Source organism: Anser brachyrhynchus (assembly GCF_964034855.1).
Source record: "Anser brachyrhynchus genome assembly, chromosome: 4".
NCBI lineage: Eukaryota > Metazoa > Chordata > Aves > Anseriformes > Anatidae > Anser > Anser brachyrhynchus.
The window spans coordinates 44,222,905-44,239,181 of record NC_137698.1 but is presented as its reverse complement, the minus strand read 5'-3'; the positions used below and the strand labels follow the sequence as shown (position 1 = coordinate 44,239,181).

Sequence of the window (16,277 nt, the reverse complement as noted above, 5' to 3'; positions counted from 1 at the left end):
TTATGGGGATACTCTACTGTATTTATAACATGGAAAGAACTTTCACTTTTTTTAAAGGAGCTCGATGCTTGTGCTTTCCTAGGCAAATGCATTTTCATTTCATTGGACATTTTGCATTATATGTATATCTCACAACAGCCATGAAAGACCATCGCATCTTGGCAGCGCCTTTAGCCATTTGGTTCAATTTAGTTTTCACATTCAAAATTTGAAAAGTAGGGTCAAAGGAAATACAATAGCTTTGAACTGCTGCATGTTTACAGTATTCTTCTTACAGAAGCATTCAAATGCATTTCTGTACTACCCATTGATGGTAAGGATCTCAAACAATAGAGAAGACTGAATGACTGAATGACTTTTTTTTTCATAAAAAATCTTTTTTGCATATTACATAATTTGTGCAAAAGTATTTGATGTGATCATCTTGAATGTGCTGCATTCATGTCCAATTTTACACAGTATTCTCTTTGTACTCACAATTTGGTAAAGTGACTCAGTATCATACCACTCCAATTCTATATGCATGAATAATTTTTTCCATGAACTTCACTTTCCTTTGGACAAAATGTTAGTTGTAATAATAATAATAATAACAAAAAGTTATAATTACCAGAAAATATTTTTATTAATAATAAATAATAAATAAAAATGGCACTAAATTATGTATATTTGACCAAGCTTGATTGACCATCTTGAAATGTTTTTGTGTGTTTTTTAAGCTTTTCTAAAGAAATTTTCATGGTTTTCATATGCAAGATATTTAACAAGCCTTAGTTTTGGCTGGATAAACACATCTATTCTTAATCTGGTCTAAAAGTAAGTTCATTATGCTTTTCCGTCTGTTTAGTTTTGGGAAACAGAAATAATGCCTTAGCAGAAAGAACTGAAAACTTTGGCTTTTACATTATCTGTCTTCTCCAAAGACAACCCACAAGTATGTTAGCTAGTCGCAATTCACTGAAAATACATGTACTAGTGAGCTCACTTCAGTGTTGGTTCCTGAGGAGTATACTGACTAAAAGGAAGAATGCTAGTTTTAATCCTTTTCTGTTTTCCTTCATTAGACGCATTGTAAAATAGTTTAGAGATGTAAATAGATTTTCTACTATCATGACCTAAAACCTAGTTAAATCAGTAGGAGTCTTTCCAGGGATTTCAATGGTTTTTGGATCGAGTTGTGGTAGAGAAACCTCTAATTGATAGAGGATTATTTCTTCCATGTTTATTTTGTATACCATATGGAATAAACCTCTGGGCTACACTACAAGATAAAGTAGGAAGAATAATATATGTTTACACCTACCATCTAAACTAGCTGTGTAACTTACAGTCTGTTTACTGTGAAACTGTAGAATGGAAACAGGTTTCTTTGTGCGGACTGTAATGACAGTGCCTATTTTATCTTACTGCTGCATCATGAATTTCATTTACATACGTTGATTTACTGAAACAGATGATGTTCAGAATCAAATGTATTTTACACTCTGTATTAATATTAGGCTCAGAACTGCTCACATAAAGCCAAACACAGGATTAAGACATCTGCATTTCAAGTTCACTTATTTTGGAAATGAAAAAAAATCTGACTTTCTTATCCTCATTCCTTAACAAATACTGCAGTATCTGAACTGAGGATTCAAGAATGTAAAGTCCCAGCTCTTCACTGTGAGTGTCAAGGATCACTAGAAAGTGTAAATGTTAATTATTTAAACACTAATCCATTCTACCATACGTTTTAGGATTAAACAACTGTTTACCTTTAAAAAATCATGTATGTACATTTGTCAAAGAATAAAGAAAAACAACTGAACACATTACTTTTAGAGTTCATTTTGTCTTTTACTTTGATTTTTCCTTTCATGTGCATGTAATTGAGTCTGGAATATTATATTACTTTGGCAGGTAGTTTTACAAGAAGCTAACTGGCTATGCTTTTCAATATTGTTTCATATTTATATACTGTCTGCTATCCCAGAGGATCTCGGACCTGTTTCGCAAACTAACTGCACACAGCAAAAGTGAGCTGCAGCTGCCCTGGTATGAAATTGGCAGACAAAAAACAGAAAGTGTAGTGCACAGCTGAGAAGGGAAACAGCAATTAATGCCATTTAGAAAAAAGCTGAATCTTATAAAATGTTCTGCTGGACTGGTAAGGTTCTCACAGTGACCAAAAGACAGCAAAACCAGTCACCAACTCCAGTCTTGGGTTATTCAATCTAATACTTATCTAATCTTAAAAGCAGATCTGAAGATGCACCGGGGGACTTGTGTATGGTGGTGGGGAGCGCTGCTGTGTGCGGGTGTTGGGTTACCAGCCCTTGGATTCAGAACACTGGGTGAGGTGCCAAATTCTTCCTATAACAACATATGGTGAGAGTTAAACTTCTGAGGAGGATGCAAAACAGCCTCTGTGCTGAGCAGGGAGAAACGTCAGTCGGTTTGATATAAAATGCTGGTGAGGACCTCCCCTCTCTCCTTGTCTTGGGTTTTTATCCAATGTTTTTCCTTATGTGCCTTTAGGATCTCTCTAAAGCTGTTTGAACTCCCTGCGTAAGGACAGAAATGTCTCAGAGAGATGCATTTCACTTAGCCGAGACAATTACCTTTAGGTGGAAATAATTCTTTGGAGGTTCTTCTTTCCCTACCCTTCTATTAATTCTAAGAAAGAGCCTGCAAAGTGAGAACCCTGTCAGGACTCCTCTGCCAGCTGATAGATCCCCTCTCTGGAGACTGGTGGTATCTCAGCTATTTCTCTCCACTTCCTTTTTACAAGTGTTTTGTTTTTGTTTATTTTTTTTTTCTGCTTTTCAAAACATATTTGAAAGCAATCTTCTAGCAGCATGACATCTGTGTGGAATGTACGGTGATCTTCTCTACATTCAGGAAAGGCTGACACATCTCAGCTAGATCTGCAACTAGGCTTAAATAATGATATTCTGTACAAGAATCTGTTTTCTTGTGGCTCATTTGTCTGTTCACATTTAGGTAAGCAAGTTTCATTTTCAGCTGAGGTTATGCAAAAATATTGTGATGACAAATGCAATTTAGAAACGAAGCCTTCACACTGCAGGCATTATCCATTAGAAGTCCACTTTGAATCTCATTTTCCTAAATATACTCAGCTGATTTGAATAATTAAAAAGCTTAGCATGACTTGAACTTCTACATACGAAAAGTCCTGAGAAACTTCAATCAGTCCAGTTGGTGAACAGAAGCAACTTTTAATAAGTGACTTTGCCTATCATACAGTGAAATTTTGAATATACTAACCCAGTATTTAGAAATTTAAAGCATACTTTGGATATTCATTGATCAATATTAGAATTGTACCTTTTTATGCAGAAGATTAAAAGATTAAAAAAGAATAACTTTGTCAGACACAATGGGTAATGTGAGCCATTAATGTGACCTTTGTAAAGCAACTTCTTAACGCTGTACTAGATAAGCTGCAACGTGTAAACTGCTGACTGACTGCAAAATTTGTCTGTACCTCTAAACAGAGCGCTATGTAGCCGATATGTTTCTGGTGCATTGGAATTTTTTTCTGAAACAAGATAATTGTTGAAACTTAACTAAAGGAAAAAGTCAATTCTGTGACCAAAAAGTCCATTATATCTTGAAGTGTTAAAAATGAAGAAGAGCCCTCAGTTACAAAAGAGAATTTCATATAATAATAATACAGACTGCAATAGTGAGAGATTTCTATTTAATTATGTGATTACAATACTTACATTTAATTACAGTACCTGTGATTAAGAATACAAAATTCTCAGAGATGAGGTCAGAGGACAATTTGCTGATGATTTGGATAGGTCCTAGAAAAAAACCCACACTATATGCATGGTTAACTATAGAAAACTGTGAAGGGCTAACTCTATACTTTGAAACTGAATTCCCAATAGTATCCTCAATTACAGCACTTTATGACTTCCAAAATGCTAATAACAATTCAGAAAACTGAAAATTTTTAGTTGACTCACTACGACAAGAAATAATGGGTTGAAACTGGAATGAGTCACAGCAGGCAGTAAGAAAAGTTTACCGTGAGTGAAGTTTTGGAAGCACTGAAATAGGTCACTTGGGCAGGGCTACAGTCCTCATCCCTGAATGTCTTGAGAAAGAACTTGCATAATTATCTAATGTAAAGGACGTGAATCTAATTGGCCTTCCTTGTACAGACAAAGTGACCTCTGAAATGCCTTTCACCTCCAGGATGGCATTGTACAGAAATAACACATAGCCACTTGCTACTCATGATGTCTAGATCCTGGTCTGAATCCAGACTTCTACAGGGATTTAAAGATGTTCAGATACCATGTTAGGCAGGGGATCATCCCAGACTGAGACAGAAGTCTCAGATTCTCCATATTACAGACTGAATTTAAGTAGCCCTGATTCAGTCTGCTCCTTGGAAGACTCGGTTTCAGTATTAAAAAAGTGTGTTAAGTTGGTTAAAATTGACTTGAATTAGTTTGCATTTACGATTCTCTGTTCTTCTTACTATAAAGAACTGATCAAAGGTACATACTGCTTTGAATTGTACTTGTGAAATATGAGTCCCCATCTGGAAAGCTTAGCTAAAATTAGCCAAAATATGTGTGGTTGCATGCACCTCTGACTTCAGTTCAAAGCAAAAAGGCAAAGAAAGGCCAAGTGATTTTTAACATGAATTGGTAAACTCACGCTACCAAATGTACTGTAAGGGAAGCAATGTCTTAAATCAAGCATTCAACCCTACCTGTAATCCCACTGAATTAAGCAAGAGTACTTGTATAGATAGTGCTTACAGAGAGTAAGAGTGGAAGAATCAAGCTCCCTAACTTGTCTTTGTTTATTCATTTCTTGGATAGAAATCCCCCCACACACACAGTACAAGCATAGGATTAATGAGTTAGAACTATTTAATAAGTGCCTGGATTTGCATCCAGGCATGGTTTCGATGTATCTCTTCCAAAGAGACCAATAATCCAACCAGCTAACCTTGATCTTGCTAAAACTCCCTCCTTGTTAGAAAGTAAGGCTTAGAGATTTTTGTTTTGTTTTGTTTTAATTAGTAAACTTTATTTTTTTATTTAATTAGTAACTAACAGTTGTTTAATTATCTTTGCTGCTGCCTATGCCCTTTCAAAGGAGAGTGGTAAGTAATTTGAAGTGAAAATAAGCAGAATGTTTGAATGCTTTGGAAACAGTGAACATCCATCAGTTGCATAGATTTCCCATAATAACAACGATTGGAGTTTATCAGCCCAATTGTTAACTGCAGGCAGTTAGCCAGCCAGCCACAGTTACTAAAGCAGCTCCATGACCTATTGGCACCTTGCCTAATTATATTTTTGATAACAGGCTGTAGATATAATTAGAAGTGTAAGTGCAATATAAAGAGATAGCAGGCTTGTTTCACACCCTCTTATAAACTGGAACATAATTAGATGCAGGATACTGTCACATACCATGCTGTGTAGCTGATTTCAAAAGCACTGCATTATAGGTAAGTGGGACTGTCTGACTGACTCTGGAAAATTGTGTTCAATCCCCAGGCTCTCAGAAACATAATTTCCTTTTTTATATAGGAAATTTTAGCAATAACTGAGGGGAATTTTTACCCATTTGGGAAATTATGCCATTTTTACTTGGCAGAGAAATGATTGCATTGCATCTTAGAGGGAAAAATAGCGAGCTATGAAGAACATAAATGTCTTTAACCATTCAGATGTTACAAAAAGGAAAGTCTAATCAATGAATATTTATTGATTGCTCAAACTCTTCCCTCAGTGTCACAGCAAACATCTGCTTGAAACTATCTTGGGTACGAGTCTTGGGTACTCATTCTTGTTTTGCCATTGGATGTGACCAGTTGTTCAAAATGGTGCCAAGCTTAATTACTAAGCCAGACAGCTTCGTGCTACAAACAAATGTGCAGCTTGGAAACTTGTTACTTAAATGTGTAAAGTGGGTATAAAACGCCATTTATTCCAAGGAAAGGAGTGTGGCAAGAAACTAACAGGTGCAGTGCTGCTTGTGATAACTTCTGAGATCATTTTTGTCTCTTTGATCAGAACTGGGCTGACTGTGAAAATACCTGGGAAATTACTCCTTGTGATTTGGAGGTAATGGTTGTTTGCAGAGTAGGGCCTGGGAGGGGTCCTTTAATAGGGAAAAAAAAATAAGGAAAATGAAGTGAATCTGTGAATCTGTGAATCTGTGAAGTGCTCTGATTTGAAGAGAGGAAGGAAGGATTTATTAAAAGGAAGGAAGGATTTATTAAAACAAACATCCATAGCTATTAACACCCTGCACTACAGTCAGAGTGACTTGTCCAGTGACTGTGACAATTCACAGAGTTAGAGTGTCCAGTCCCTGATCTGCTGAATTATACTGACACAAACTGCCTAGACACTGATATGTAATAATCCTTTTCAGCATGGAGATTTAACTAGAAATGACAGCTTTCAAATGCTTATAGCTTCATTATCTGAGCCCAGAAATAATCTACAGGAAAAAAAAAAATATCGAATCTCCACCAAAGGCAATTGGAAGCAAAGGAATTGGAAAGCAATTTCACATAGCTAAATTTTACAGAAGAATGCTTTACCATGTATTCTGCAACTATATATGACCTGTGCACATTGCATATGCAGTAGATACATCAGTCACAAGCAAATCCCCTTGCTATCGTGTTTCCTGCTGCACCAGTAAAAGAGATGCGAAGGACAGACAGGCTACTATAAACAACCATGCTCTCAGGGAGTGTAAGAATGAGTTATTTGATATAAAATTACCATAGGATCTATCATCTAATACAAATTACAACCCAAATACATTTGTTTGTCTTATTTGAGCGATATAGGCCCACTCCATTCCATCCCATGAGTGTCTCTAGCAGAATGTGGTTGTACAGAATGATGAAATTAAGCACAGCAAATATTCCGTGCCTCATAACATCTTATGTATGATATTAAGGAGTTCATCTTCCTTGGAAATTATTCATTTCTGAACATTAATTCTTTCTCCCTTTGTCATGATGTTCAAACAGATTCAAGAATCAGGCAAAGATGTCAGGATCCCTCTTGCTCTTGCCACTGAGCTCTAACACAGACAGAGCCCAGCCACCAGCAAGCCCTCACACGGCGTGAGTCCTCTTTGCTCCCTGCAGTAGTCAGCAAGCCATAGCACACGTTGACAGCTCTTTGTGTCATTTTTGTCTGATAAGTTAGTTTAGCAGGCCCCTTCATAGCTGTCTCCGTGCACCTTCAGAAACTGCGAGGGAGAATTCAAATCTTACTGACGGAGTCTGATATGACTCTGTGTGCTCAAGAAGAGATTTCTGATGTAGCCTGAAAGTGCCTAAGTGATGCAGAGGGGAGACTGCCAGAGAGAGAAGGAAAAAGAGTTCCTTGGGGAAAATGGTAAAACTATTGACCCAAGAACTTTGTAGCTTCTTCTTGAACAGTCTCACTGCAGTAGGAGTTAACTACACCATCCCATCAGCATGCTCAGACATTTCTGTAATTGGCCTCTTTGATATTCTGCAAGACTTCGTCTGGACCCTGCAAGAGGGCTTTGCATTCTGGTGTAGCACTGTAGGCACAGCCGTACCAGCATGAGCACGCGCATATTTTTGCACATGCGAAATAGCTCATACAGCCATTTGAGCTCCTTCTGTGACCATATAGGGACAGATCCTGCAGTGGTGGCACTTTGATGTCGATAGGACAATGGCAACTTGCAGCAACAGTGAATCTGCAAAAATAATCAATAGTCATGCATTAGCTCTTCTAGTTATATTTTCACCTTGCATGGTCTTGCTATTTCTTATTTCCCTGGGACATACTCATTATTACTCTGTCTCCAGAGAAAGGGTTAGCTAGCGAACTTACAAAACATTTTAGACCGTACACTCAGCAATTCTTTAAGATCATTTTTATGGTGAAATATGACCACAGGTTCCCTTTTATTTTTCTGTTACTGGCTTCAGTGGGAATGCATAGCATTTTATTAAGGAGATTAATGCCTCGGGACACTGTGTATGAGAACTCAAGCTGGCAGATATTTAAATAAGTTAACAGAAAAATAGGTTTAAAAATATTGCCAGGCAGAGACATTGTGCTATAATACCCCTGCATTACATATATTATTTTTATTATGTTGGACTTTTCTGGCCTGAATTCTAGAAGGACCCTGTTCCTCAAGTTACTTTAACCCTGCAAAGTTACAAGCTGCAGACCTCCATTTGTATCTTTCCATCTATAGGTCTTTTTTGATGGTGATCTACATAGCAATCAAAAAACCAGAGATTTGGTGAGACCCTCATTCTAAAAATCCTAACAGAGTTAAATACAGGAACAGCTTTCATACAAGAAACCAAACTAGCAATGTTTCCTGCTCTCCCTATCAATTATGCTATGAGTTTCTGGATGCCTCCCACAACTATGTTATGTTGGCTCCTAATTTCCAGCCTTACCTGCCAGACCCCCCAAAATAAATGCCCATAACTAAATATTATACATAGTTATAAATGGGTCTTTATCAGAATTAAAGAGCTGGCTGAGCATATTAAAAGGTACTTTGCCATACCCCTGAGTAGAGCTGATGTAATTTTATTCTAATAGTCAAATTTCTAACTGAAATTTACCTCATTCTAACTTTCAAACTAACTAACAAATTTCTAACTGAAATTTGACTATTAGTATTTTGGAAGAGAAGACTTGTTTGTTTGTTTTCATTCACCTATGGCCATAGGTAATTTAGAAACAGAGAGATTGCTATGAAGAATCCACAAAGCCAGATACAACAACACCAAGCCAGATGCATGAGAACACAAACCACAGCCAGACACATGAGAACATGGAGAAAACATTCTCAGAGGGATTATGTGTGTCTGGGAGGCTCTAATGTTGGTCATTCTGCTCTTTGGAGACTGACATAAACTTTGAAGTACTTTTATTTTTTCCATTTTTTAAAATCAAATTTCCTGATATTTCTTTAACCTACATTACTATAAATCCACCTTGCCAGGTTTGACTTTCCAAACTTCTCTTTCTTTCAATTTGAATTTACTGCTTTCCATTTTCATAAATTGTCATCATTTTGAATAATCACAGAAGAAGCAGAAGCTTCTCATACTTCTTTACCTGCTCCCCTTATTTGAAATATTTCTATTATTGTGTCCAGTGTTGTTAAACTCCTTTAATTGAAACAGTCTTAAGGGTTTTCAAGTCATTCTGAACAAGAGCTTTTTCCATGCCATTGACCATTCTTATTGCCCTTCTCTGAATGTCTTTCATGCTGAATCTGCAATATCTTTTTCTAAAATCATCTAATGAATATTCGACTCATCTTTTTTTTATCTGAAGCTTTACTCTGAATTCTGATGTAATTATTTTTCCCTGTGCATCCACTTGCTCTATTATTTCACTTTTGGATGGGTATGCCCGCGTATAGGAAGAAAAGGATACTTGCATGTCACTAACTACAGATGCACAGTTAATATCAGGTTCCTTTCCTAAAGTGAAGTTTTTGGACTTAGGCAAGTAAATATTTTCCTTCAGCACTGACCTTTGTTGTTTCTCGTTTCATTACTTACTACTTTTCAAGTAGTCTTACTTCTCTACCCACCTTCTGTTCAGATGATTAGTAAATACATTACACATTGAATCTAATACTGACCCTTGTAATATTTTTAAGAAGTGAACCTAAAAACACTGCTTCTTTAAATTTGTGCCAGGTTTGTGATTCATGAAAATGCTTTGCCTTTAATGTGATATATACTTCAGGATAAGGATTTCTTGGTAAACCTGAGCAGATTGTGTCAACCAGTTTTCTTTATGAATCGCTTGATTTTTCCAGTTTAAAGCTTCTGATGAAAAGTGAGATGCTTTTTTACTTAAAAAAAAAAACACAACAAAACATTGGTTAAACTCACTCCTGTTATGACACCAGACAATTTGCTATTCTGTTTATAAGTAACACTTCAACCACATATTCCAGGTATTGATGTAACCCTTACTACTCTAATGCTTTTAATTGTCTGAATTCTTTTTTTAAACATTACCTATCCACCAGTCTTCTGAAACAGTAGCTGTTTTTAATGAGAGATTGCATATCTTTGCAAGAAGCTCATCATTTTTATTTCTGAACTTCTTCAGAACTCATAAATGTATGACATCTGGGTAGCCAGAGTGATAGCAGAAGACAGCTTGAAAAAATAAAAATGAGCCATGTCTGTAAATCAGCCTGGCAAAATGCCACCATCTCAGTAGTTCTGGAAAACCAGGCTTTTAGAAACTTTGCAGTTCAAAGTTTTCTTAACCCAGCATGTGCCACATATTCATAGCCCAGCATGTGCCACATATTCATAGCTGCTAAACTAGTCCTTATTCTACCTGGTAATCCAATAATAGCTGTATTGTTATGTAGCTTTTATATGTATTCATTATTGGTTAGGTCAATGTATAGACATATATGAGAAGAAAAAAGAAAATAGAGGGAGAAACATTCTATCTCAATTTCTGTAATACTAGTCATCTTCTGAAGGGAAATGGAAGTATTTTTATCCCTGAAATGGAAACCTTGGCATGTTTCTGGGAGGAAGATTTTATTCTTCAATATAAAAATAAACAAGAATCCCCTGTCAAATAACACACGTATTTCCTGCTTTCAGTAATGCTAGATGCTCAGCTTGAGAAAGCCTCTCTGCATTGGGACATAGATCTTTTTAAATAAAAGATCAATACAAAGTCAAGATACAAACACCATTGTGCCTCATGCATTGATGTGCATACTGGGGAAAATGTAAGACTTTTCTCAGTAATTAAAAATACATGGTTTATTTTCTTTCACTAAGCTGCCTAATATTCACAGATACATTTGGACTCAATGATCTTTGTAGGTCCCTTCCAACTGAACTATTCTATTCTAGTTCAAGTTCTTTATCCCTATCCCTATCTACCATTTCTCCTTCTGTTTCATGTCAAGAGGCAAGGTGGTGGTGGACCTTCCACCAGGAGAGGGGCAGCAGTTCCCACCTCGCAGGAGGAGGTGCCTGAGAGCAGCATCGCTGCACTCACCAGCAAGGAGTAACAGTGCCATTTTTGCAGTGAGCTCCTGGTGATGTTTTTATCCTTCATTTCAAGTATCATAATTTCACTGCTCAGGGTTTCCTTGGTGTGTTTAGGAAGCTCCCAGGTGACTCTGAATGATACTAGGAGCCCAGAAGAAATGAGAGGATATTCAGAGGGAAAACTTAAGAAGGTCCTACCTCCTGGCAGCACTTCTTTAAAAATAAATAATAAAAAAAAGCAAATATGTCACAGGCATGGCAAAAATTCAAGAATGCAAAAGTATACCTCAAGATACACTCCACAGAAAGCAGTTCAAAAATAAAACCAACACCTAAATTTGTGGACCATAATTTTCTGTCAGAATAGAAATCCAATAGAAATCTCCATTATTTCCATTAAGCTACCATTTTCTTCTCAAAAATACTGCCAGGGAAAGTCTAGATACTCACTTTGAGGGAGGGTCACTGAAGAGTACAGGAGAGATCATTGTTTCAGCTTCCTCCTCATTTGAAATGAACAAAATGTTGAAATAATAAAATTTCCTGAGGCTCGCAAGTTCTAATTTCACTCTTTTTTTTACAGGAAGAACGTACATGTGGTCAAGCAGATGTCTGCAGGCATGCATGGTATGATCACGTGGTGATTAGAAGGTCAAATTTTTCTCATGTTTCCAAGACAGAACTTCCAAGCCTTCCATATGTCTCTATAGCTCCAAGAGCTCCCAGTTTAACCTGTGGATTATTTTGGGGCTGCTATTCAGTATGGAAGAAGAGATAATTCATTGTGCTACTTACTTGAGAATGAACGTTTGGCAGGGCATCAGGACTTGAACAGGAAACAGTCCTTTTCTGCAAATATGTGGGAGATGCATTCAGGGGATGCATCTGAAAAGACACAATACAGCACGCAACCAGCAGCAGACTGCAGCCTGAGGCTTTGGTGCCAAAAAAATTACAGTTTGTACAACAAGGTCAGTTTGAGGCTGAATTTAAGTGCTCTCTAAACTCACATAATTTAAACAAAGCTGCTGTAAAGCTCTCCATTTCAGACCAGAAATTAAGTTAGTAAATGAAGACCATTAGGTTTTTAACACTTTGCAATAAAGCTTGTGGACTGTTTAGATAGAGTATTTTACCAAGGATTAAGAGACAGGATTGTGCATAACAACTGGAGTTGGAATGGACTGGGAGATCTGCTGTCTTTGCCGCCTCTGAATCACAACTAATATTAATGATCGCGATAAATTACCCCTAAATAAATAGTTTTATTTCTGCTGGAGTTTGAACTGTGTAAGTAGTAAGAGCCTCCCCCTGCCCTGAAATGCTAGGCTCTTCCCCCGTGTGACCCCAGTGCTTGTTTATGGCTTTGCAGCAGGAATGGCAGGTCAAAGAGTGAAGCCATGTGTGAGCTATTTCTGATCTAGCCCTGAAGCCAGTGACGGAGACGTTGGAAATCTTCGGAGAAATACCATTTGTTCTAGCTGGCAGTTCACGAGGCCAAGGCCCAGCTAGATGCTGTTAACCGTAGCTGCCAGCAGCTACCCACACACCTAGCAATAGCATACCGGTGCTGCCAGTACTGTTGGAGGCCAGCCGTCAGAGACTGGAGCTGATTCCTGTCCTGGGCAGACCCCTCTGGCGCTCTCTGTGCTTTGACTGGTGCTGTCATGTCCACACCTGCCAGGCTGTGGGGCTGGGGCAACAGGACGGACATGGATTGCGTGGGTCCAGAGCAACAGGGCCTGCGGTGAGCACTGAGAGCAGCTCTGGGCTCCACAATACTGACAGCGTGTTAAGGCACTTGAAAGCCTCCAGAGGAGGGCAATGAATCTGGTGAAAGGGCTGGAAGGCCTGTCCCGTGAGGGGAGGCTGAGGACACGTGGGGTGCCCAGCCTGGAGAAGAGGAGGCCGAGAGGCGACCTCCCTGCCCTCGGCACCTCCTGAGGAGGGGAAGCACAGAGGGAGGTGCCGGCCTCTGCTCCCTGCTCACCGGTGGCAGGATGTGTGGGAACGGCACAGAGCTGGGCCAGGGGAGGTTCGCTCTGGCCACTAGGGAGAATTTCTTTACCATGAGGGTGGCCATACACTGGAACAGGCTTCCCAGAGTGGTGTTTGATGCCCCACACCTGTCAGCGCTCAAGAGGCCTTTGGACAATGCCCTCAGTAATGTGCTTTAACTTTTGGTTAGCCCTGAAGTGGTCAGGCACTTGGACTCAATGATCTTTGTAGGTCCCTTTCAACTGTTCTATTCTATTCTGTTCTATATTTTCTTCTGCATATGGCTCCCTAACTAGGGTTTCCTGTGGGGTGTGCATGAATGAGCTACATGGACTGTGCTTCACTGGCATCAGGGTTAGTGCCCCACAGTGCTGCTTTTCCCTTTTGCAAACACAAGCTAGTAAAGAACAGTTTGAGTCTTCTGTAGTCCTTTTGGTTCCGTTAAAGTGCGGCATATTTCAGCTGATTGGATTTCAGTTTTAATGAAGTGTGCTGAAGCAGATTAGTGCTTTTCAGAGCGCTTCTTGTGGTGTCCTTCTGATCACTCAGGAGAGTGTGGCAGAAATGTGAGGACTAAAGTAATCTGCTTATCTTCCCTGGGGGATGTTTGTTCCCTGGCAGCCCATTTGCTCTTGTGGGATGGAGTCGATGGTCTCCATGTGTCCGCTCAAACGCCGGCTGCTGCCTCTGTGTGCAGCCCAAGCCACGGCAGCAACACAAAGAGCAGGGAAGGGAATCTGACAGAAGCCACAGTGTCATGGCAAGAAAAGGCTTCTAAGGCACTCCAGCAGCTTTCTTTATGCCAACTATCCCACACCCAAATTGGATGCAGGTGTACAGTATTTTTCTATATAAAGCACTGAAAAAGATGCATATAAAAATGTATGAGTTTGATACTGAGACACTTGCACTTTAGTAACATTAAAAATCATCAGACAGGATCTGAGAACTCAATTCCAGGCACTACACACTGGCACATTAAATGGGATTTGGAGCTAAGCAGGCAAAAATAAAAGCAAACAAAAGATAAAGGATGGAGAAAATGATATGAATTTTCTCCTAATATAGATAGGCAATTGAGCCCCAGTGATGTTGGGCTAGATTTTCAGAAAGCATGTAGGAATGTTAGGAGGAAATCTGCACTACCCAACTGAAGACAAAGGGACCTTATTTTGAGGAATGCTGATGCTCAGTTTTTCTTGGAAAATCCAGGAAATTGTTCATTAAATCCATTATTATTATCCACTAAATTGTCTTCAATTGGGCAACCTCATCTGGAGGAAACTGAAATCATTCATTACTTTTGACAGCCCTGCCCTAAGAAATTTGCACATGGAAACACAAAAACCCTTGCAATATTCAGGAACCAAACTTTCATCCCCAAGTGTAAAGCCAGTTTCTTAACCATGAACCAGCCTTCATCCCTGTCATAAAGCAGTCCACTGTGGGAAAGCAAACAAAGTTTAGTTAACTTTTTCCCTTTAATTAAAGGGTGCCTAAAGTGTTGCTGTACAGCTGTATAAAACAAAAATGTGATCCTCAGCTGCCATTTTCCTGTAACCGCAGGGCCATGAGATTGAAGGCTTGCTCCTGAATGCAGCCACAACACAGCTAGCTCCCAAAGGAAACTAAAGAGTGAGCAAATATAACAATGCTTTAAATAGATTGTGCATGTATTTTTAGGTATTGTGCTTCATAACTTTTCTGGTAAGAAATAATACAATCTTGGAGCACCACTGCTTTCTATTTGTCTTGTCTATGACTCCTTCAAGCTACCTACAAAGTTTCAGTTTTAAATTAAATGGTGCTTAAGGTGAATTGAAAAGAGATGAGTCATAAAAGATGGGTGCTTTCGTAAGAAAAGGGTATTTAATCATTTCTGCCATGTAGCTCCCCAGCATCTAACAGGCTGTGCAATTCTACCATGGGGAGCTGACAAAGATCTGTTTACTCCTTTTGTAACAAAGCTGTTGTACTAAAATTGTAAAAACAAGGCACAGGAGAGGAGATCAGCATGAGGTCATTATGCTACTGCACATTTCAGATCTCCTCAGAGTTACTCCATTGCCTCTGCTCAGAGAAGGTCGTGGCTGTAGGACCCTTGAGTTTACTCTAGAAAATGACAACAGGGATTTTAATTGCTTATTTATTTATTTATTATTTTTATTTTTCCCCTCTATCTATCTATCTATCTATTTACTTATTTGACTTTTTTTTTTTTTCCCGAGCTGTAGACACAAGCCTGGACTATGGTGGGATGTTATTGTTGTGAGGGCTGTCTGCTTTTTGTTTCTAGGTTGCAGTCTGTAGCAGCTAACAAGTCAATGAGGGGTGCCTTCGAGAAAGCATTCACGAGACTTTTCTAGGGGTTATGAATGCACTCAGTGTCTGAGTATGCTCTTTGGCTTCTACATAATAAACCTGAAGAAAAACAAAAGCTCCATGTTACTGCAGGAACCTATATTCATGTGTCCTGGGTAGACAGCTTCCTTTATGAATGACAGATGCAGGACACCGGTAGCTTGACCTTCCTGCATATTATGTATATGCCATACTGTACATTTCTGTCAACTGTACTTCACATATTAAAAAAATCTGTGTTTTTGTGCAAAATGGCTGGTTTCTGTTTTTTTTTTCTTTTTTTTTGGCTTTTTTTTTCCTCTTTGTGAGTTCACATAACTTAAGGCACTGTTTATAAAAAAAGAAAACCAAATACAGTTTAGACTTACCCATGGCAACTAAAAACGATATAAATATATGTCTATTTTTAAGCCGTAATGCTAAGCAGCTCTGTGACACAGGCTCATCTGGTTATACTCAGTGATAACCATCCATGCATTGTGTCTGTCCGTAGCCAAATAATGTACGAGGTGTTGTAAAGTTTGCCCATGTGGTTGCATAAATTAGAGGGACCCCAGAAGTAGGAGCTGGACCACCTCCAAGGATGCTCGGTCCTCCAACATTTGCAAGAGAAGAAACCAGCGGCCTTTTGTGCTACCAAAGCTGGGGAGGAACGTCTGGGGCTGAGCAGCAGCTGCTCGGCTGCCCACTTTGGCTGCCCTTTGGCCCATGGGTCTGAACACTGGGTTGCGGTGTCTTGGCTTGGGAGGCTGCAGAGGAGCTGCCCCCTGCTGCTTTCAGCACCAGGCTCACTCCACATTGTGCTGCAGCTGGCAGGGCTGCGGCTCTTAACACTGGCTGGCTGTGTCTGTCTGTTCCA

General features: G+C 39.0%; 1 long non-coding RNA gene across 1 annotated transcript; it reads left to right on the top strand.

Annotated features, from left to right (window-relative positions):
• Window positions 1–2,694: 2,694 nt before the first annotated feature.
• Window positions 2,695–15,670, top strand: LOC308193814. The gene is made up of 2 exons (XR_013949954.1): window positions 2,695–5,488; window positions 11,643–15,670. It is a non-coding gene; the product is annotated as an uncharacterized lncRNA (long non-coding RNA).
• The last annotated feature ends 607 nt before the right edge of the window (window positions 15,671–16,277 follow it).